Source organism: Mesocricetus auratus, unplaced genomic scaffold (assembly GCF_017639785.1).
Source record: "Mesocricetus auratus isolate SY011 unplaced genomic scaffold, BCM_Maur_2.0 Super-Scaffold_100004, whole genome shotgun sequence".
Taxonomy (NCBI): Eukaryota; Metazoa; Chordata; class Mammalia; order Rodentia; family Cricetidae; genus Mesocricetus; species Mesocricetus auratus.
Genome location: NW_024429189.1, coordinates 58,702,637 through 58,725,616, shown reverse-complemented (window position 1 = coordinate 58,725,616; position 22,980 = coordinate 58,702,637). Strand labels below are relative to the sequence as shown.

At 40.9% G+C, this 22,980-nt stretch overlaps 1 protein-coding gene across 8 annotated transcripts in view; it reads right to left on the bottom strand.

The window, feature by feature from the left end:
- Positions 1-22,980, bottom strand: part of Celf1 (CUGBP Elav-like family member 1) — a 77,629-nt gene that overhangs the window by 40,835 nt on the left and 13,814 nt on the right. The gene's annotated exons all lie outside the window — the stretch shown is intronic.

Sequence of the window (22,980 nt, the reverse complement as noted above, 5' to 3'; positions counted from 1 at the left end):
CCAGTTCACCTTCCCTGTCAGACTGCAGGCACTAATCCTAGCTGGAATTGCTTAAGTTACTGACAGGTTTGTCCCAGTTCCTCTTATAATCACTGGAGCTGATAACATTCCTCATCCTATAGAAAGTTACATGGCCCAAGAAAAAACTTCCCGAGCCAAAGATAAAATTAGAATTTTTAGTTTAAGAATTCATTTAAAGAAGAATGATAAATTATAAGGAATGCCACTGGTTGTTGCAATGCTTCTATAATAGATTAAAGACATACAAATTCTAATTATGTCTTTACATTAATAAAGGGGAGTTACTTAAACATGGGAGATATAACTGATTAGCTAGGCACTGCCAAATGTATGATAGGATATATACTCCTTTCACTATACTTTCATTAAGCCATGGACTAAGAAACACCCCCCCAAGACAGAACTTTTATTCAAAAGAATTCTGAGTCTACTTAATAGAGGTTTATATTAAAAAAAAACAGGGAGTGGAGGTCCTACAAGTTCTTCACTTATTACACTGATACTAAAACCCATTTTATAAAACTAGACAGAGATGGTTCAGTGGTTAAGAGCACTGACTGCTCTACCAGAACTGGAATATGATTCCCTGCACCCACATGGCAGAGACAGGTGGATCTTTGTCAATTCCAGGACTACACAGAGAAACCCTGTCTCAAAAAAAAGAATCAGTAAGCAAAAACAATGCAGATGACAATATAAACAGAAACATCAGACTCTAGAAAATAGCACGCCCTGCATTTAGAATATATAAATAAATTTAGCATGAAAATGAAAAACTGGATTAGTAGAGAAAGTCATAGCAAAGAAAAAGAAAAAGCATGGCTGAACACAAACGCCTAGGACGCAAGTCCAAATAGCCATCTTTCACTTATTTACTTGTTTGGTTTATTCATTTTATTTTATGCGCATTTTGCCTGCATGTATTGTTTGCGACATGTATGCTTACTGTCCATGAAGGTCAGAAGAAGGCTTTGGATACCTGGAACTAGAGTTACGGATGGTTGTGAACCACCATGTAGATGCTAGGTATTGAACCCAGGTCCTCACCAAGAGCAACAAAGTACTAACTGCTGAGCCATCTCTCCAACTCCCCCAAATAGCCATCCTGACTGACATAAACAGGGAGTACAATGATAGGTGAATATATTTTATGTTTGCTCCAATCCGTCTTTGAAAGAGCAGTAATATAAAAAGTGTGGTTATGTAAGAACAGAAGAGATTAGGGACTGACACTGAATTCTAAAAAGAAAACGGCACATCATTAAAAATCAAATTATATAAGGAAAGCTAAAAGTGAAAATATTTATAAATCAGCCATAGGCTTAGAAAACTAAGTGAATTGTGTATGCCTGCCTCTTCCCTGCCTGTTGGATCACTAGATGACAAAAGGGATACAGAAAAGAAACAACTGATTTTCACTTCAAAGTAACCAGCCAGAAGAGCTTAAAATTTTGGCTTAAAACATTCAAACTATGGGTTAGCGAGATGGTTCAGAGGTTAAGAGCACTGACTGCTCTTCGACCTGGGTTCAATTCCCAGCAACCACATGGCAGCTCACAACTGCCTTGAAACTCCAGTTCCAGGGGATCTGATACCTTCACACCAGTGCACATAAAATAAAGTTAAATAAATTATTTAAAAAAACATTCAAACTAGAAAGAACTTCCATTTTAAAAATCGAGTACTTCTGGAAAGAGTGCCTAATGGCTTTAGAGTATTTGCTGCTCCTCCAAGAAGACTGCTGAATCCCAGCACCCCTGTATGGCAGTTCTCAACTGCCTGAAATTCCAGATCCAGAGGATCCAATGGCCTCTTCTGACCTGAGTACAAGTATGCACACATACCTTCCCCCCAACCCCCAAGACAGGGTTTCTCTGTAGCTCACAGACAGGGTTTCTCTGTAGCTTTGGACCCTGGCCTAGAACTCACTCTGTACACCAGGTTAGCCTCGAATTCGCAGAGATAGATCTGCCTGCCTCTGCCTCCTGAGTGCTGGGATTAAAGTCATGCACCACCCATCAATCTTTTTTTTAAGTACTTTGAATATAATTACTCTACTAGAACTCCCAACCCAGTACTTTACATATTTAATAAATGCTGACATGAAATAGCAATCACCTCAGTGGCATCCTTATTATTATCATTATCATTATTTTGCAAAATTGTGAAAGAATGACTCTAGATCAAAAGGTCTTTATGAGTGTGCAACAAAAGTCAGACAATTCTGAAGATGAGTGTCTGTGAAGTGAAAAAGAAATACATTTTAAAAATTGCCTCAAGCCGGGCGTTGGTGGCGTACGCCTTTAATCCCAGCACTTGGGAGGCAGAGGCAGGCGGATCTCTGTGAGTTCAAGGCCAGCCTGGTCTACAAAATGAGTTCCAGGACAGCCTCCAAAGCCACAGAGAAACCCTGTCTCGAAAAACCAAAAAAAAAAAAAAAAAAAAAAAAAAAAGCCTCAAATCTAAAATAATGCATGAAGAAAAGCAATGTTCAATGTGCAAGCTGGTCTGCACATAAGCTTTCTATATAAGCTATACTGAGAAAATATGACAAGGCAGAAGGAAGACTAACCAGAATTTATCTTCAAAACTATAAAGTTTTGTCTCCTACTGTTTTTAATCATCCCTCTCCTCCTCTTCCTTCTTGCTCAGTGCCAAATACAAAGACTAGCAGAAAGGCCCTGTTCTGAGATTAGTCTCATTCAAAGCAATGTCAAAGAACCTCTCTTGGAGTGTTTCTTTCTCTCTCTTTTCTCCTCTCCCCCTCCCTTCCTTCCCTCTCTTGAAACAGGGTTTCTCTGTGTAGTCCTGTCTGTCCTGGAATTCATTCTGTAGATTCAGCTGAGCAATAGGATCAAAGGTGTGTGCAACTAAGCTTGGCTCAAAGCTCATTTTAAAACATCAATTGAAAGTTGGAGGATTAAAGTACAAAATGGCTGAAAAAAGGCCCCAAATCTCATAACAAAACAACACTAGGGGGTTAAATTTCAGTACATTTAGGTGATCATAACAGTCACCAAAATAATCATTTTTGTTGTTTCTTTTTGTGATTGAGACAGAGTCTTCTGCATCTCACACTGGTCTGATACTTTGTATCTATCTGAGAATAACCTTGAACTTCTGACCTTCCAGCCTTCACCTCCCCAGTACTGGGATTACAAGCAAGCACAACTATGTCTACTTTATGAATGATTGAGATCAAAACGAGAACTTCACATATTCTAGGTAAGTCCTCTATCAACTGAGCTACGTCTCCCGCCACTCCACCTGCTATAAGACAGGAGGCTACAGAAAGCCAAGGATATAATTCTCTGCAATTATATGTAATACCATGTTATTAATAGAGAGGATACTATTATTTTTCCCAAAGCAATTTTCCTGAATAGGTAGGTGTTAGGCATAAACCTTTCAAAGGCAACCAAGTTCTTGACTTTGTAAATGTATCTTGGTGGCCCTAGGGTGGTGGTGAACCACTAAAACCAAAATAATCAGAAGATGAGGAAGTAATTGAAGGTAAAAGCAAAGAGGAACCACAAAACCAATTTGTCTTATTTTTAAACCTTATTGAATAATATTACAAGTAGAAATTGATTCTGTAACTGCCCCAATTCCTACAAACTTCCATTTATAACTCCTTCTAGCTGTACTTTTGTCCAGTTATAGTCAGGGTACTGCTCAAAGTCATCAAGGACAATGTCTCACTGAAAAGTGTAAGAATTTTTAGATCAAGCTGGATTTAGAAGTATGAGACTTACCTTCTTAGAAAACTGACTGTTTTGTTTAGCTTTGTTTTATGTCATTGGATGTTTTGTATGTGTGTATATACTCCATGAGAATGTCTGGTGCCCACAGAGGTAATGATATGTTACATAAGGTTGGGAGCCACCATGTGGATACTTTGAACTGAACCTGGATCCTCAAAGGAGCAACAAGAACTCTTAAATCCAGCCCAACAAGGACTTCTTAACTAGCATAAGACACAGCATGCCCAAGTTTTTTCTTCCTGTTTTTTACTTTTTTTTGGTGATTGGGACTGAACCCAGGCATCATGCATGCTAAGTAAGCATTCCCTAAGTGCCTCTTTTTTTTTTTTTTTAATGAAATAGGGTTAATACATTATTCAGGTTACCCTCCAATTTGCAGTCCTGCCTCAGCTTCCTAAATAGCAAGGATTAACAATGTGCTCTAAATATCATATTGGCAAGAAAGAAATGATGCTTCCAATAATTAGCAAAAACTCATACTAAAAGCAGCAATAACCAAAAAAAGAAAAAAACCTGTAAAATCAGTGGAGCATGACTTTAATCCCAGCACCTAGGGGGCAGAGGCAGGAAGATCCAAATACTAGGCTAGCCTTAGCTACAAAGTGAGTTCCAGGACAACCAAGAGTTATGTAGAGAGACCCTGTTTCAAACAAAAGAAAACAACAACAACAAAACTTGCAAAAAGCATTTACTTGAACCTGCCTATAATCATCAAAGGCTACAGAAGAAGTAGGACCTCGTGGCTTACACTTTTAACCCTAGCACTTGGTAGAAAGAGTGACTTAAATTCAAGGTCAGCTAAGAAACAAAGTGAGAGTGACTCAACAAAACAAAACATTACTAAAGGGGGTCTGGAGATTCAGTTCAGTGGTAGAAGACAGGTTCAACATATGCAAAGTCTGAGTTCACTCCTAGCACCAAAGAGAAAGAGTTACTAACAAGAGAAGAGCTTCCATGTACTAAATGCACAACACTTCAATCTTATCCAGAATCACCATTTAGGGTGGAACTTCTCTAAGAATTCAGGTGCTATGGAAGATAACCTGCACTTTTTTTTTTTAATGCAACCATAATGCAGGAGGTCCCAACTTTTATAGAGACAATGAGTCTGGAGAGGGCTTAGGAGTTAGCAAAAGAGTGGGGACCAAGTTAAATTTCCATTACTAATGATGGATGTTCCATGGGATGTAAAGAACAAAGAAAGGTGAGGAGACATAGTTCCCCAAACTGAGTGAAACCATTTTTAGAACACTTCTAACTATGTTACTCATTCTTTGTCAAGACTGTCTCATACTGTGTCCCCAAGTGGCCTTGATGTGCAGCCCAGGGATGACTCCCAGTTGCTGCAATCACAGGCATCATGCCTGGCTAGTACATGGCGTTTTTACAGCATCACTTCTTCCACATTACGGTAGGTAGGAGACTTGTCAGAACGCATCATAGTCAGGAAATTTCTAGTACACCAGAAGCAAAAGGAAAGCCTGGGTTGTTAAGGACCAAATATTAAAGTGTGAGGGACATTTACTAGGACCCAGAGAATATCGTAACCCTTATAGTATTAGGAATAGCCTACCTGTCTAGCTCAGAGAAAATCATGAGTTCCTTAAAGCAGGCAGAGTCTCTCAGAGTTGTAGCTCAGTGGCAAAGCATATGTGAGACCTAGTTCAATCCCTCAATATCACTCCCTCAACTGACATTAAGACAAACACTTTTCACACACTCAGACTTACAATGATCCTCCTGTCTTCACCTCCCAAGGGCTGAGAATACAAATATTCACCATTAAGCCTGGCTCCAAAGATTTATTCAAGCACCCCTATGAAAATAATAAACACTGTTTTCTACAGTGAGCCTTACCTGGAAGGTTAAGTACAGTATCTAATGTTATACACTACAAAGCATTGTGTTGGAAAGCTTTTTCTTCCCAATTTTGCTCCTACCACCTTTAAGCAAGGAAATAGCCAGGCATAGTGGTACAGACCTGTAAACTCAGCACAGAAAATAGAAGTGGGAGGACTAGGAGTTCAAGGTCAACCTGGACAACAGGAGCCTTTGTCACAAAACACAATACAGAGTTCCAAAGGATAAAGGGCAGGGGGTGGGGGAGAGAAAGAGAGACAGAAAGACACACACACACACATACACACACAGAGAGAGACAGAGAGAAACAGGAGAGACAGTGAGAGAGAAAGAGACACACACACAGAGACAGAGACAGATGGAAGAGGCAGGCAAATCTCTATGAGTTCCAGGCCAGCCTAATCTGCATGTAAACTTAGTATCTCTAGGTTTTTTTTAATCTGTAAAGGAACTTAAACTGTACCAAGATACCAAATATACAATCAAGTTGGTGCACAAAATTTTAACTGAAAGAAAGACATAATAGAAAAGACTTGAAAAAAAGCACTCTTTCCTTTTCTCTTCACTGAGGGAACCTGCACACACATGTGCAAACACAGACAAAGGCATGTGCAAGCACATGCTCACACAAATAAAGCTTTAGGGAAAAAAATTCCTTCCTTGGTCAGTAAGATGGCTAACTGGGTAAAAGCACTTCTCACGTAAGCCTAACAATCTGAGTTTTATTCCTGGAACTCATGTAAGAAAAGCCAGTGAGATAATGGCCAACACTGAAAAACCACAAAGGACAACTGTCCCCACAGAGTTGTGTCTGAAGTACGAAAGATGAAAACAAGATGGAGAGTGAGAACTGACCCCCAAAAGTTGTCACCTGACTTCTATGCTTATACACACAGAAAAAGACCTTAATTTAAATGTTTTCCAATCCTCAATTATTCTCAAAGTAATTGGCAAATCCTGTAATCTCTGTTCTCCACTATGCCTCTTCCTGTTTCCAGCCCACAGAAGCACTCTCAGTATAGGACAAAAGAAAAGGTGGCATGCAGCAACTTAAACCCAGTAGCTAAGCTGGGGCACACCTCAGCAGAAGGAAGGCTGTTGTATTACCATTTTTCCATCATTCTAGCTTGAATTCAGGGTTCCAAAGTAGAGAAAGGAAGGCTCTAGAGGAATTCTGATGACAAAGCACTTGATCTAAAAACAAAGGACTCTATCACTTGACTTTTCCACAATACCCCGTATTATTTGCTAAACTCTGGCATGTTCTAGAGCTACCAAGTCCTCTTTAATTTCACCGTCCTGCCAGAAGGCCAAATCTAGTGAGTCACTACTGCTCTTCTCTCCCAGGCATTTTGTTTCCACCCACTTGTGAAGCCCATCAGGACTACACCATATGTTAGTATCATGTAGGCAGAAGAATATGAATAATTTTTTTCAAAAACCATAGTTGCTTTTAAAGTTACCTTATAATCTTGATGTCTCTAAGGAATTACTGTCATACACAATGTTCTAGAAATGGCTTTATAATTATTTTCCAGTCTGTTTGGAGAATTTCTTATCTATTTGTTTGTTTGGCAGGATAATGCTATACAGCTAAGGCTAGACTTGAAAATGAGATTCTCCTGCCTCAGTGTTCCAAGAGGCTGGAAACACATATATTCTAAACTATGCTGACTTTCAATGCAATTCTTCAGTACTTTTTACTCCCACTTTCCAGTGAAGTAAGCTAAAGAGAGTGAATTCAGTAACTCTAAGTCCACAACCAGTCACTGGAGCTGAGCTTTCTTGGGTCAGTGTGCTATAGCTGAGGAAATAAAGTATATTTTAATGGTTAGAAATCTGCTATATAGACTATGTTGGCCTTGAATTTGTATCAATCCTCCTACCTCCCCCTCCGAGGTGCTGGGATTGCATGTGTAAACCTCCGTGTACGTCTAGTTTCACTATTGGTTTGGGTGGGGTTTTTATTTTGTTGTGTTATTTTTGTTGTTGTTTTTGTTTTTTTTTGAGACAGGGTTTCTCTGGTTGTCCTGGAATTCCCTCTGTAGGCCAGGTTGGCCTTGGACTGAAGAGATCAGCCTGCCACTGCTTCCTGGTGTTGGCATTAAAGGTGTGTGATACCACATCCAACTTTAAATCTAATTTACTTTTATTTTCTTAATGTCATTAGTAAGCTTTAGATATAACTACTACCTGGAATTTACAGGTAATTCTGACGATAAGCTGATCTCATACATGTGAGTTGCTTAAGAAAAAGGATCTGGGGGGCTGGAGAGGTGGCTCAGAGGTTAAGAGCACTGACTGCTCTTCCAGAGGTCTTGAGTTCAATCCCAGCAACCACATGGTGGCTGACAACCATCTACAATTCAATCTGGTGTATATGTAATAAATAAATAAAATCTTAAAAAAGAAAGAAAGAAAGAAAGAAAGAAAGAAAGAAAGAAAGAAAGAAAGAAAGAAAGAAAAAAAAGGGTCTGAACAGGACCTGGACACTAAATACTTTGACTTGCTAAGGATCATAAATAGATTAAATTAACAAAGATGACTTGTAGACAAGGAACCATAAGTTCTTCAGAAGTTTAAGAGTAGGGCAAGTGAGCTGGCTAAGCCATTGAAGGCAATGTGCTGTCATCTCTCCAATCTGAAACCAACAAGGTGAAAAGAGGGTACGTAGCAGTTCTCCACAGTTGCCCCAGGAACTCCACGTGTAGGCTATTGACAGAGGCTTGCCCAGCCAAGTATGAAAGAAAAAGTTTCAGAGTGGCTGTTCCTACCTCTTCCAGAGAATTTATCCCTTCCCTGATTACGAGATCTGATAACTACTCTCATTATAACAAAGTTCCTCAGACTGGAGAAATGGCCCAGTGGTTAAGAGAACTGGCTATGTCAGAAGATCCAGGTTCAGTTGTCAGCACCCATAAGGCTCACAACTGTGCATATACAGCCATAAACATAAATAATTACAAGTTTTAAAAGGATTTTTTTATGCTGTCCAAATATTTCAAGTCCTATGGTTCGTTCTATCAACTGCTTACAAGGTAATAGTTTGACGACTACCACATTAAAATCTTCACATTAAAAGTTTACAATTAGGCCGGGCGTTGGTGGCGCACGCCTTTAATCCCAGCACTCGGGAGGCAGAGGCAGGCGGATCTCTGTGAGTTCGAGGCCAGCCTGGACTACCAAGTGAGTTCCAGGACAGCCTCCAAAGTCACAGAGAAACCCTGTCTCGAAAAAACCAAAAAAAAAAAAAAAAAAAAAAAAAAAAGTTTACAATTATTGCCGGGCGGTGGTGGCTCACGCCTTTAATCCTAGCACTAGGGAGGCAGAGGGCAGAGGCAGGTGGATCTCTGTGAGTTCGAGGCCAGGCTGGACCGACAGCCTCCAAAACAATACAGAGAAACCCTGTCTCAAAAAAAAAAAGTTTACAATTATTTATTTAGTGTGTGTGCATTCATTCCCAAGACCAAATTCAGGTTGTCAGAATTGGTAGTTAGTGATCTTACCCACTGAGCCACCTGGTTAGCCCACCTATTAATAATACCCTTAATGAATACTAGCATCTGTAAACTACAGAAGGAATTTTCAAAGTATCTGATTTAATACTGAAAACTAGGCATGATTTTTAAATCTAGAGGTTCTGGTTCTTGAAAAATAGTATGCAAATAAACTTGTACCTTATAGGTGTAAAGTATGGACAAAGCCATTCAAAAGAACACTGTCTACAACAGCAAAACCTAAAAAACCACCAACAATTTAAGTGTGATAAAATAAACTGTAGTGCAGCCATAAAATAGAACTTTGTAGAGCTATTTTTTAAAAAAAGGTGATTAAGCTCTATTTATAGATTAAGAATCACACAAGCCAGGCGTTGGTGGCACACGCCTTTAATCCCAGCACTCAGGAGCAGAGACAGGTGAATCTCTGTGAATTCAAGACCAGTCTGGTCTACAGAGCGGGTTCCAGGATAGGCTCCAAAACAACTTGGAGAAACCCTGCCCCCTGTCTTGAAAAAAAAAAAAAAAAAAAGAATCACACATGGCTTGATTGGAAACAGAAAGATAAACAGCTATAGAAGTAGACATGTGGATATATAGTCTATTCAACAGCCTGTTTTTCTTTTTTGTTTTTTTTTGAGACAGGGTTTCTCTGTGTAGCTTTTTTGTTTTTAAAGATAAGAGCTCACTAGGTAATTCTAGAGTGGCCCACACTCATAGACCTGCCTAGCCTGGATCTTGAAGAGATCTGCTTGCCTTTGTCTCCCACCTACTAGGATTAAAGTCTACCAAGCCTGACACCTACAGAAAAAATTTAAAAGATTCTATGAAGCACAAGGCTTGACAAGATGGCTGTTTAGTGTGTAAAGGCACCTGCCACCAAGCCTGATGACCTGGGTCTGACCCTGAACAGACATGGGAAAAAAATCAGTTCTTCCAAGCTGTCTTCTGCTCTCAACACAGCACTGTAGCATGCACACCTGTGCTTACACACACACACACACACACACACACACACACACACACACACACACACACAGTATTTAAAACAAAACTATGGCCAGGCATGGTGGCACACACTTTAATCAGGAGACAGAGGCAGGCTGATCTCTTCAGGACAGCCAAGGCTACACAAAGCTACACCCAGTCTCAAAAAAACAAAACAATGAAGGACAACATAAACATCCCAACTTGTACAGTGCTCCAAACATTTTGGTTTTGAGCTTTTTTTTTCTTGCTTTGCCTGAAACTCTTTTGTTCAAATAGCCACTGTCCCAACAAAGCAGCAATATGTCACATGTGAACTGGACAGCTGCATCACACTGACTGAAACTATTCTAGCACCTTACCTGACACCCATGCCTTACCTACTTTCAATCACACAGCATATACATCTATATGCACATTTCGTCAATCAATTTTTCCTGCTAAAGCAGAGTGCAGTATTAGATGATTCCAGTAAAGAAGGCAATGGACTGGATAAGACTTTTTTCTTTAAAAAAAAAGTCTCTAAAAATACAGCTTTTGGCCTACTCTCTTAAAAAAAAAAAATCAAAGCAGTTTTAAGTTTAAACACAAAAAGCCTATAGTACAGAAATAATTGTACTTGACAGCTCTAGAGAACGGAAGAGACCAGGAATCTGGAATCCTGTTTCTCATACTACATCTTGTCTTTGTCTCCCTAATCCAAGAAGGAGGTTTAGATCCAACTGTAAGCTTTGTCATCCAAGTCCCAGCTTCTGCCTTTCCCTTACCCCATACTACCCAGCATAACACTATTTTCTCACTGCAATTGTTCATTCACCTTTTAGGCAGGAATATACAAAGCAGACAACACATACCAGCTCTTCCACAGCACCTAGCACGGAACTTCTACTACCTCTAAAACTTTGACCAAGCCAAGAAGCCTGCCTATACATACTATCTGTCCCCACCTCCCTCCCAAACATGGGCACTCAAGCAGGATGGCTGCCCTGTTTTGCTAAGAAACAGGACTTCCTTGTCTTTCTGTTTTGGCACATCTCAATGAAACACAAAGTCCCTTTTCCCTGCCACTTTGTGGCTCATATCTGTAATCCTCAGCATCCAGTAAACTGAGGTAGGAAGATTATGAGTTTAAGAACCAGTCTGGCCGGGCGGTGGTGGTGCACGCCTTTAATCCCAGCACTAGGGAGGCAGAGGCAGGTGGACCTCTGTGAGTTTGAGACCAAGCCTGGTCTACCAAGTGAGTTCCAGGACAGCCTCCAAAACAACGCAGAGAAACCCTGTCTTGAAAAAAAAAAAAAGAAAAGAAAAAAAAAAAAAAGAACCAGTCTGGGTGGGCTAATACAGTGAGTTCCGAGACATGCTAGACTATAAAGAAAGACCCTATTGCAAACAACAGCAACAAAGGGAGTAGGGGGAAGGTAACTCTTGCTTTCGTTCATCAGTGGGGGAGCACTTCTAAGGACAAGCAATCTAAGAACACACTCCAAGTATCTCTTTCTACATTATTTTTTGAAAAGTGAATTCAATTATTATGTCTTCATCACTTTCCAATTGTGTCCCTAAAAGAACTTCTCACATTTAAATACTCATAGGATTTGCAACACCTCCTTCAAATCACTCCTTAAAATATCTTGACTATTCCACAAAATTAAAGTTGTCAGTGATTTGATTTCATTTTCATTAAAACAAGTTCTTTAGAAAACAGCTCTACCGCCGGGCGTTGATGGCGCACGCCTTTAATCCCAGCACTTGGGAGGCAGAGGCAGGCGGATCTCTGTGAGTTCGAGACCAGCCTGGACTACCAAGTGAGTTCCAGGACAGCCTCCAAAGCCACAGAGAAACCCTGTCTCGAAAAACAAAACAAAACAAAACAGCTCTACCAATGAAAACAGAACTCAGGGCTGGAAAAATGATCAAGTTTAAGAGACCTTGTTGCATTTCCATGGGTCTAAGTTTGGTTCCAGCACTCAAATCCTAGGTGACTCATAATATAATGGCCTGAAACTCCTGCTCCAGGGACTCTGATACCTTCTGGCCTCCACCTGCATGCATACATAGAGACAGAAAAAATATCCACTTTTTTAGAACCAAGGAAAATGCACATAAAAAAGGGGGTGCTTTCATGAACATGTTAATAAACTATGATTTGCATTAGAAACACACAAACAAAAAGAGAAACAGTATACATTCAAGGGAAAGTGCAATCATTAATTTGGAACATAAGAAAGTTTTGCAGGGCAATAGTAGCTCACGCCTTTAATCCCAACAAAGGCAAAGGATCTCTGAGTTTATGGTCAACCTGTTCTATAGAGAGAGTTCCAGGACTACCAAGCTAAACAAAGAAACCCTGTCTCAAGATATATATATGGCTGGCAAGATGGCTGCTTTTCCATAGGACCCAGGTTCAATTCCAAACACCCCCATGGCAGCTCATAATTGTCTCTAATTCCAGTTCCAGGGGAGCTAACACCCTCACAGACATGCATGGTAGACATAATCACATAACAATAAAAATAAATTAAAAAAATACTCTGCCGACAAAAGTGAGTTCTGTTGTGTGTTTACCCAAGACTGGGTTATGCTACACTGTCCAGATGGGCCTGAACTTGATACTTAACTCCTGGCTGGCTTCTTAACACAGGACCATTTTGCCTCAGCCTCCCAAGTGGTGAAATCAGTCCTGTGCTACCACTCCTGGCTCTTTGTTTTTTTGTTTGTTTGTTTGTTTGTCTCCTGAGACAGGGTTTCTCTATGTAGCCCTCGCTATCCTGGAACTCACTCTTGTAGATCAGGCTGGCCTCAAACTCAGAGATGCCGCCTGCCTCTGCCTCCAGAGTGCTGGGATTAAAGGTGTGCGCCACTACTTCCCAGCTTAAAACAACTCATTCTTATTCACCTGTCTAAAGCCATTCTCGTAATAACTGTTTATCATGTCCTAGATAGAATAGTATTTTTGTTATTCTCCATGGCAATTACATGACCAGTAACCACAAATCCCTTTAATATCACTTCTTGTGAACAGATCCCCGTTATCCTGACAAAATTCATAGTTTTGGACCAGGCAAAATTTGCTAGTCCTTCCATTTCACGACCTTTCATGAAAGCATCTCCAAGAGATGTATATAGTGGGGGGGGTTGGGGGGGATTGGGATTAAAGGAGAAAGGGGCTGGAGATACAACTCAGTTGGCAGAGTGCTTAACTAGCATGCACGAAGCCCTGAATTCAATTCCTAACAAACCATAAACTCAACATGGTGGCACATGCTTACAACCTCATCATGTGCTGAAGGCCATCTTTGACTACATAGTGAATTATGTTTCAATGATAATAAAAAATGAATAAAGGCGTGGGTGTATATTAGATTGTAACTCAATGACAAAGTGCTTGCCTAGTGCACATGTAACTCTAAATTCAAGCTCTAATACCAAAAAACAAACAAACAAAACCAAATCCACTACATATTTACTACAAACTTATGGTGTATCCTACCCCAATTCTAGATTCATAACAAAACTTCAGTTTTGGTACTAACCAGGTAACTTTGTGAACACTGATTTTTCTTTTTAAATATTATTGAAAAGCTAAATGCCATGCATGTGTGTAGAAGTAAATGACAACTTTGGAGTTGGTTCTCTCCACCTTTACATGGATTCCAGGAGGGATCAAACTCACTTGCCAGGCTTTTGTAGCAAGTGCTTTACCCACAGAGTCATCTATCATCAGTCTCTCTTCTCTTTGAAACATACTCATATATCATCCCATCTAGTCTTTAACTCAACATATACTGTACAATGACCATGCACTTGTTACTCTTCCATCCCCCTACCTCCTAAGTGCTGGAAGTACAGGCATATGGTACCATGCTAAGCTAAGTGTTTCCTAAATGCTAGGTAAGCACTCTACCTACATCCTCAGGAACTTTGTGAAATTGTTAAACATCTTTTCGTTGTTGCTGTTTTTTGTTTTTAGAGACAGGGTTTCTCTGCATAGCCTTGACTATCCTGGAACTCACTTTGTAGACCAGTGATGAGATTAAAGGAATGCACCACCATGGCCTGGTTTGTGAAACATCATTATGTATTTTCTCAGTGAAAAATGGTTACAGCTAGGAGGTGGTGGTGCACGACTTTAATCCCAGCACTCAGGAGGCAGAGGCAGTCGGATCTCTGAGTTAGAGGCCAGCCTGGTCTATAGAATGAGTTCCAGGACAGGCTCCAAAGCTACAGAGAAATCCTGTCTCAAAAAACAAAAAAACCAGTATCTACTATATAGGATGTACAACATGTAAGACACAGAAAGTGCTCAAATAAGCATTTACTACTGTTATTCTAGATGCTAAATATGGTGTATGGAAGGTTAAGTCTCAGAAAGCTTTAATCTTTAGCAAGATGGTTATATCTCTTCAAAATGGTTACCTGATTAGAAAGAAAAAGGATACTATTTGTAGGAGGTATGATCCTACACTGAAAAGACCCTAAAGACGCCACCAGAAAACTCTTGGATCTGCTGTACACTTAGCAAAGTTAAACAGGCTACAAAACTCAACATAAAAAAAAAAAGCCAACAGTAGTGTGAGGGTGGAGAGATGGCTCAACAGTTATGAGCACTGGCTGCTCGGACAGAGGACCTGGGTTCAATTACCAGCTCCCAAATGGGGACTTGTAATCTATGTGATTCTAGTTCTAAGGAGTTTAACATCTTCCTCTGGCCTCTCCGGGCATGGCATACATGCAGTGATACAGGCATGCACGCAGGCAAAACATACAAACATATAAAATTAAAAGGTCAGGTTCATGTATTGAGAAATAGGAGACCTGGGATTCAGTGGAAATATTTCTCATTAGCGGGAAGGGGAAAACAGGTAAGTAGGCAATGCTTGGCTAATACATAACTCCCCAATTGGCCCTGTTATCATCCAATAGGTATACAGCGTTTCTCATTATTCACTATTGGACCACTGGTCCTACTTACATTTCTTTAAAAAAAATTTTTTTAGCCTGGTGGCGGCAGCATGTGCTTTAACCTTAGCACTTGAGAGGCAGACACAAACAGATCTCTGTGAGTTTGAGGACACCCTGGTCTACACAGTTCCAGGAGAGCCAGAATTACACAAAGAAACCCTATCTTGAACCACCACCACCCAAAATTAGTGAATAATGAAAATTTTCATTCCATGGGTGTTTTGTCTCTAAGTAAGTATGTGCACCCTGTGTATGCCTGGTGTCCACAGAAGTCAGAAAAGGGTATGACATCCTCTGAAACTGGAGTTACAGAGGGTTGTGAGCTGTCATGTGGGTTCTGGGAATTGAACCCAGGTCCTCTGGGAAAGCAGCTAGCTTTCTTAACCACTGAGCTTCCTTACCAGCTCAATTTCTCTTCTTCCTTGAAATGTATTTACCCCCGCATTATATCAAAATAAGTTTGTAGAAGCTTTCAAAGTAGATACATATAAATAAGGCTAGGAACTGAGCATGGTAGCACATGTGTTTAATCCCAGTGCTTGGGAGGCAGAGCCAGGAAGATCTAAGTTCAAGTTCAGCCTGGTCTACAGAGTGAGTTTCAGGACAACCAGGACTACAGAGAAACCTTATTTAGAAAAACCAAACTAACTAGCCGGGGGCGATGGTGGTGCATATCTTTAATCCCAGAACCTGGGAGGCAGAGGCAGGTGGATCTCTGTGAGTTGGAGACCAGACTGGTCTACAAGAGCTAGTTCCAGGACAGCCTCCAAAGCCAGAGAAACCCTGTCTCAAACCGCCCCCCCCCCAAATCAAACTAACACAACAATAATAATAACAATGAGGGCAGGAAAATTACAAAATTTTTAAAAAGATAAAAAAGGAAAAAAAAGATAACATAAATGTGCTACTATGTTATCAGTTGCTGAGGCTGAGCTGTAAAAACCAAGAATTGTGAGTTGGAGGTCAGCCTGGTCTACATGGTTCCAGGACAGCCAGGGCTACATGATGAGACTCTGCCTGCCTCAAACAACAAAAGAGCTGTTCCTGGTTGTAACCTTTAACACATGTCCCTACATAATAAATAGTTCATAGTATCAATGAGAAAACAGTAGAACAGGAAAATGCAATGGGCACTTTAAACTTCCAAGGGAGATTAAGTCAACATATTGTTAAAGCAAATACTTTTGGAATGTCCTGAGGTATACAGGACTCATGAGAGAAGCCCCCACCAGACTTAGTCTTCAAAGACAGAATGCCTATCACTGAATAGCTAAGGAATTCTGCATATAGAAGTAAACTCAGTAATGCTGTTTTTCCAGCATTTAAAGTCTTCTCATGTCCGAATGAGCCATAGTTATAAACATGTATAGCAAACTGTCTTGTCCCCCTCAGCTGACAAGTTCTAGTCCCAGCTCTATAGGCCATGACTGGGGATACAGTGGGGGAAGGAAGTAAAAGGAACCAATAAAAGAATTTCACTTTAGATGAGGTGATCAAGATTGAAGTTACCTGATTAACTCCAATTAAATAATAAAAATAATCTCAGAACAAGCCAGCAAAGTCTCTGAAAGCAGTATCAACATTAGTAGCTTAGAAAATTGCCTATACAGATTTTGTCCCCTCCACCCCAAATAGGTGGATATTACAAGGCGTTACAAAGCCTGTTAGACAAAACTTTGCAAGGCATTGCGAATCCACACAACAGCATAGGTAGCTGCAAAACCAAAAATAACCAGGCATTCTCCACAGCTCTTTTCAGCAAGAGGCCAAATTAACAGTCCTAATATTATACCCACTCCCAAAGAGATGAACACAAAATCTTTAGAGCTGGTTTCTCAGCTTTTTATAATCAAAATTTATGTCAGAAAATGTTTGGTTCCCCTCTTAAGAACTGATCTTTATGACCTGTTTCAAAGGGCAAAACCAAACAACAAAGCATCTCTTATGTGAACCATGTTTCTAAAGTAGCTCAGAGACTTCCTGACACTAACTTCACCAGCCTGGCATCCGCTTCTCAAGGTACTGTTAGCAGACTACACATCTTTCCACCACCCCGTCCCAAATTTCAATTCTCTACAATTTGTAACTGACGAATCTCAATAAATCAAACCAAAAATGACAAGTTACCCCTTTTACTTGAAAACCTTAGTCTTCCACTAAAATGTACAGACAGACAGACAGATGGACGCACGGTAAGAACAAAAACTTCAAGCCCTGTCTGAATCCTGAGCAGGTCTGAGGCAATGTGGGTACACAGGATAACTGCATGCCTAGCTAGTGGGCTGCTCCTGCTGTTGCTGTACAAATATAGAAAGCTGCAAAGTGGAACAGCAGCTTCCGTAGAGCAGCCTCTGCTCTGCACTCTGAGAGGGAGGAGCAGAGAACTGAGCAGCTTTACCCATACATGGTTGCTGAAAGGGGGCCATTAGTGAAAGGACGATTATCTCTCACACAGCATTCTGTTCACACCCTTCAGATAAAAAACAGAAGCAGAGCTGGGCAGTGATGGTGCACACCTTTAATCCTAGCACTCAGGAGGCAGAGGCAGGAGGATCTCTATGAGTTCAAGGTCAGCCTTGGGTTCCAGGACAACCAGGGCTACACAGAGAAATCCTGTCTCCAGAGTGGGGGGGGGAGGCAGGCTTAGAGTTTATTCCATGGAACCTACTTGCACGTTTTTCATCTAGTGTCTTCAATGTGGGGAAACGCAGATTTGGAATAGGTTATTTTGAGGCAAGGGGTTTTCTATGTATTCCTGGCTGTCCTGGAACTCGGAGATCCCCCTGCTTCTGCCTCCCAAGTGCTGCACAAGTATATACACTGCTAAGTAAACACACACACGGGTAATTCAACATTCACTCAAACATTTCTCACCTAACAATGATTAGTCATTTGAAAAACTTTTTATTTTTATTTATTTTTCCAGACAGGGTTTCTTCTCTGTAGACCAGGCTGACCTTTGGTGTTAGGGTCAAAGGCACACACACCACCACTACCCAGCTTTAAACTACTACTTTAAACAGTGCAAAAAAGAAAAGTAACAAAATACTTGGGAGGTAAATGTAGGAGTTTCTTTTTTCTTTCTTTCTTTCTTTTTTTTTTTTTTAAACGAGACAGGGTTTCTCTGTATTGTTTTGGAGGCTGTTGGACCAGCCTGGCGTCGAACTCAGAGATCCGCCTGCCTCTGCCTCCCAAGAGGAGGTTCTTAAGTTCAAGGTCATCCCCAGTTATATATCAAGTTAGGAGCCTGGAAGCAAAAAGGTGGGACTAGAAATACTGATGACTTGTAGTCCTTGGTCAAGGAACACTACTATATCGCCCTGCCATCAAAGGGACTTCGAGGAACCAGTACTGGCTTCTCGATACAGGGAAATGTGTAGTGGGGCTTTCATAAAAATCCTGGATAGGCATCCCCAAACACTCTCCCTAAAATTTACATGGTCCAATTTCCAACTTGCTGTGTAGCTCAGGCTGGCTCTGAACTCCTGATTTTTCCTGCCTCTACCTCCTACCATGTCTTGTTCAGTTTTCTACTTTTATTCTTACCTTGAAGCAAAGAAGTAACCGGGAACAGTGACCCATGCCAGTAAGGAGGCAAAAAGGATTGCTACAGAGTAAGAGACTGTCTCTAGACAAAGTTAACACTGTAACACAGTGAGAGGAAAAGTAAGACTCAAGTAGAAGAAGCTAATAAAAACAAGAAAGAAGGGGCTGCAGAGATAGCTCAGAGGTTAAGAGCACTGGCTGCTCTTCCAGAGGTCCTGAGTTCAATTCCCAGCAACCACATGGTGGCTCACAACCATCTACAATTCAATCTGGTGCCCTCTTCTAGTATGTAGACAGAACACTGTATATGTAATAAATAAATAAATCTTTAAAAAAAACAAGAAAGGCCGGGCATTGGTGGCGCACGCCTTTAATCCCAGCACTTGGGAGGCAGAGTCAGGTGGATCTCTATGAGTTCGAGGCCAGCCTGGTCTACAAGAGCTAGTTCCAGGACAGCCTCCAAAGCCACAGAGAAACCCTGTCTCGAAAAAAAAAAAAAAAAAAAAAAAACAAGAAAGAAGTCACTATTTTATGAGCATGGAGAACAATCTATGATTTCAGAGTGCTCTGTACATCAACTGACTAAAACTATTATCAGGGCATGCATTACTTGTAATCTCAGCACTTAGAAATCTGAGGCAGGTACCCATCCCAAGTATACACACGGACTTTGGACTCCCATAGAACAATGTGAGGTGCACTCTCACCCTGAACTCTTGGGGAAGGGTCTAGGCCCTGCCCTATATGAAATGACAGACTATGGACACCCCCATGGAGGGCCTCATCCTCCCTGGGGGAATGAGGGGATAGGGGGGGTTGGGGGAGGGCACGGGAGGAGGAGAGGGAATGGGAGAGGCACCTGGAATTGACTTGTGAAGCAACCTCGTTTCTTATCTAAATTTAAACTGGAAAATAAAAAAAAAAAGAAAGAAAGAAAGAAATCTGAGGCAGGAAGATCAGTTAACAACCAGCCTTGGCTAGACACTGAACTTGGGTCTCTTGAGACCACGTATCCAGAAAAGTATATTAAAAACAAAAACAAAGCCGGGTGTTGGTGGCGCACGCCTTTAATCCCAGCACTCGGGAGGCAGAGGCAGGCGGATCTCTGTAAGTTCAAGGCCAGCCTGGTCTACAAAGTGAGTTCCAGGACAGCCTCCAAAATAATACAGAGAAACCCTGTCTCCAAAAACCAAAAAAAAAACAAACAAACAAACAAAAAAAATAAAAACAAAAACAGGGCTAGGCATAGTGGCACATCCTTAATCCAGCACTCTAGAAGCAGAGGCAGGTGATCTGAGTTTGAGGCTAGCCTGATCTACATAGCAAGTTCCAGAACAGCCAGGGTTACATAATAGAGAGATCCTGTCAAAACCAAACCAGGCCAGCTGGAACCACACAATGAGGACCTGCAAAACAAAACAAACAAAAAATGGCAAAACAAAATAAAAACTAGTCTCTGTCTAAAACAGTAAGGGGAAAAAAAAATACTTAGCAATTAAGTCTTAACATTTTTGGGTTTTCATAGCAACCTAAGTCAGCATGCTGAACATACTGTATATAAAGCACATAACTGGAGGCTTAGCTAGTAAATTCAAAATAATGACATATGTGCAATGTGGGCAACATCACTGTGAGAACTTTAAAATCTAAACTTTTACTTTTTAGTCCCAAAGATGATATAACAGTCAACTATGCAGGTTACAAGCTCAAGTAAGAGGTACAAAGAATATAAAAAGAAACAAAGAGACAAAAGACAAGAAAACTCACACTATCAGAAAAATAAATTCTAAATACAGTTCTCTCTCCCCACTGTGAATCAACCTGTAAATGGAGACTTCAAGTCAAGACTGCTAGGGAGGTATCAAGATAACCATGTAGGAGCCAGGCAGTGATAACGCACGCCTTTAATCACAGCACTCAGGAGGCAGAGACTGGCAGGTATCTGTGAGTTCAAGGCCAGCCTGATCTACAGATCTACAGGACAAGCTCCAAAGCTACAAAGAAACCCTGTCTCAAAAAAAAACAAACAAACAGATACCATTAGGATGCACTTTATTTAATGTGGGCCCAATGGAAAGAGGGCTCTGACAAAGACCAGATTTTTTTTCTCTCTGTCTGTCTCTCTGTCTCTCTCTCTGTCTCTCTCTCTCTCTGTATATGGCTGTTTAGAATTCAAACACAGTATCAGCTGGGCCTGGTGATTATGCAGAGTGCAGTTCAATCCCCAGTATAGGACAAAAGAAAGGGGAAGGGAGTTAGCCAGTTCAGAGCTAAAGAGTAAGAACAGATGTGTGTGACTGGGAGGATCAAATAAGAGCAATGGGGCAGGGCTGGAGAGAGAGCTTGCTAAGGGCACTGGATGCTCTTACATAGGATCAGGGTTCAATTCCCAGGAATGACTAACAAACATCTGTTAACTCCAGTCAACTCCAGTTCCAGGGAGTCCAATGCCCTCTTCTAGCTTTCACAGGTGCTGTACACAAGTGGCACACAGACTCACCCACAAGCAAAACAAACACTCATACATATAAAATTTAAAAATCTAAGAAAAGAGGAAGAAGAAGAATGAAGAACAGTTGGGGCTGCAGCTCAGTCATAGAGGGCTTGCCTAAATAATATGAGGCCCTGGGTTCAATCCCCAGCACCTCATATTACCACTGAAGAACAACTTGGGCTACAAAGATAGGAGTCAAGAGATGACAAACTCATCCTGTATAAAGTCACACTCAGTCCACCTACCTATCCAAAAGAACTCAGTGAGAGGTAGACACCCTAACACATGCCTGTAATCATCTATCATCACAGCATCCATTCAGATGGCAGAGGCAGGAAGATTAACAAACTAGAGGCTGGTCTAAGCACAGCAAGTCTGTCTCAAAAGCAAAATGGACTACCAAGCGAGTTCCAGGACAGCCTCCAAAGCTACAGAGAAACCCTGTCTCGAAAAACCAAAAAAAAAAAAAAAAAAAAAGCCAGCACTTAGGAGAGGAAAACATGGGGATTATTAGTTCAAGGTCAGCCCTGGCTATACTAAAAGCTTAAAGATCTTTTGGGCTACAAGAGGCCCTATCTCTTATCATATTAACTACACCAGGTGAGCCAAAATTATAAACTGAAACCCTGGATCACAAAGATCCATAAAATTTCAGAGCTCAATTTGTTGACACACCTCTAACCCACTCAGTATTCAAGAAGCAGACATCCTAAATTGGAAGTTAACCTGAGCTATATAAGCAAGACCTCAAATAATTATCATGTTTTCTTACACATAAGTTAAGAGATATAAATAACCTTGAATTTTCATTTGTTTGTTGAGATGGGGTTTCTCTGTGTAACAGCCCTCCCTGGCAATTCCTGGAACTCACAGAGATCCACCGGCCTCAAGTGCTGGGATTAATGTATAAGTCACCATTGCCTAGCCAAACTTCACTCTTTAAATAAATATACCTACTTTAGTTTTAATTTTTTATTCCTTAGGGGGGTTTTCAGGCTGGCCTCAAACTTCCTATGTAGCTGAAGTTGGCCTCCAATTCCTTATCCTCTTGCCTCAGCCTCCTACATACTAGAATTTCAGTTATGTACAGCATACAGTCTAAGCATACTCACACTTTAAACAAAATCAAAGTATCCAAACACATCACAAAAACAGAGAACAATTTGCCTGCTTGGTTTCAGATTCTGCTTTAACTACAATTTCAGATTCAGGTGTAGTGGCAGACAATCAGGAAGCAAAGGCATGTAGGTCTAGGTGAGTTCAAGGCCAGTCTACACAGGGAGCTCCAGACCAGAGAGAACTAGACAGTGAAAGAGATGGGGTGGGGGTAGGGAAAACCCAGAACTGTAAGCCTGTAATTTTGATATTCAGGAGGGTAGGAGAACAGGAAAATGAATGATGGCCCACCTTTACTACATGGCAAGTCTGAAGACAGACTGGGCAACATGAAACTGGCTCAAGAAAAGACAAGACCCTGAAGGCCTTTCTTAGGGAGTAGCTCTTTAGTTCAGCCACCTCGTCTTATTAAGTATAGCATTTATTCTCACACTTTCCTTCCCACTTATTAAGGGACTAGCTTCTTCCAAATACGTCACTATCTTTTCAAAGTTCTAGGGTTTAGGTATAACAACTCCTCTACAGAATTACCTGTCTTCTCAAGACTAAAGTAGAGATAAACTTCTCTAATTAAAAAAAGAATTGGTAATTATTCTGTGTTGAGGACCAGGTCACAGTAAATCTCTATTTCTCAGCCCAAGGCACTTCCCAGAACTCAGGCTCCTTCCCACTGATGGGCCTGGTGCCATAGAGATAACCCACCCCATCGCTGAACAATGCTTTGTTAACACCT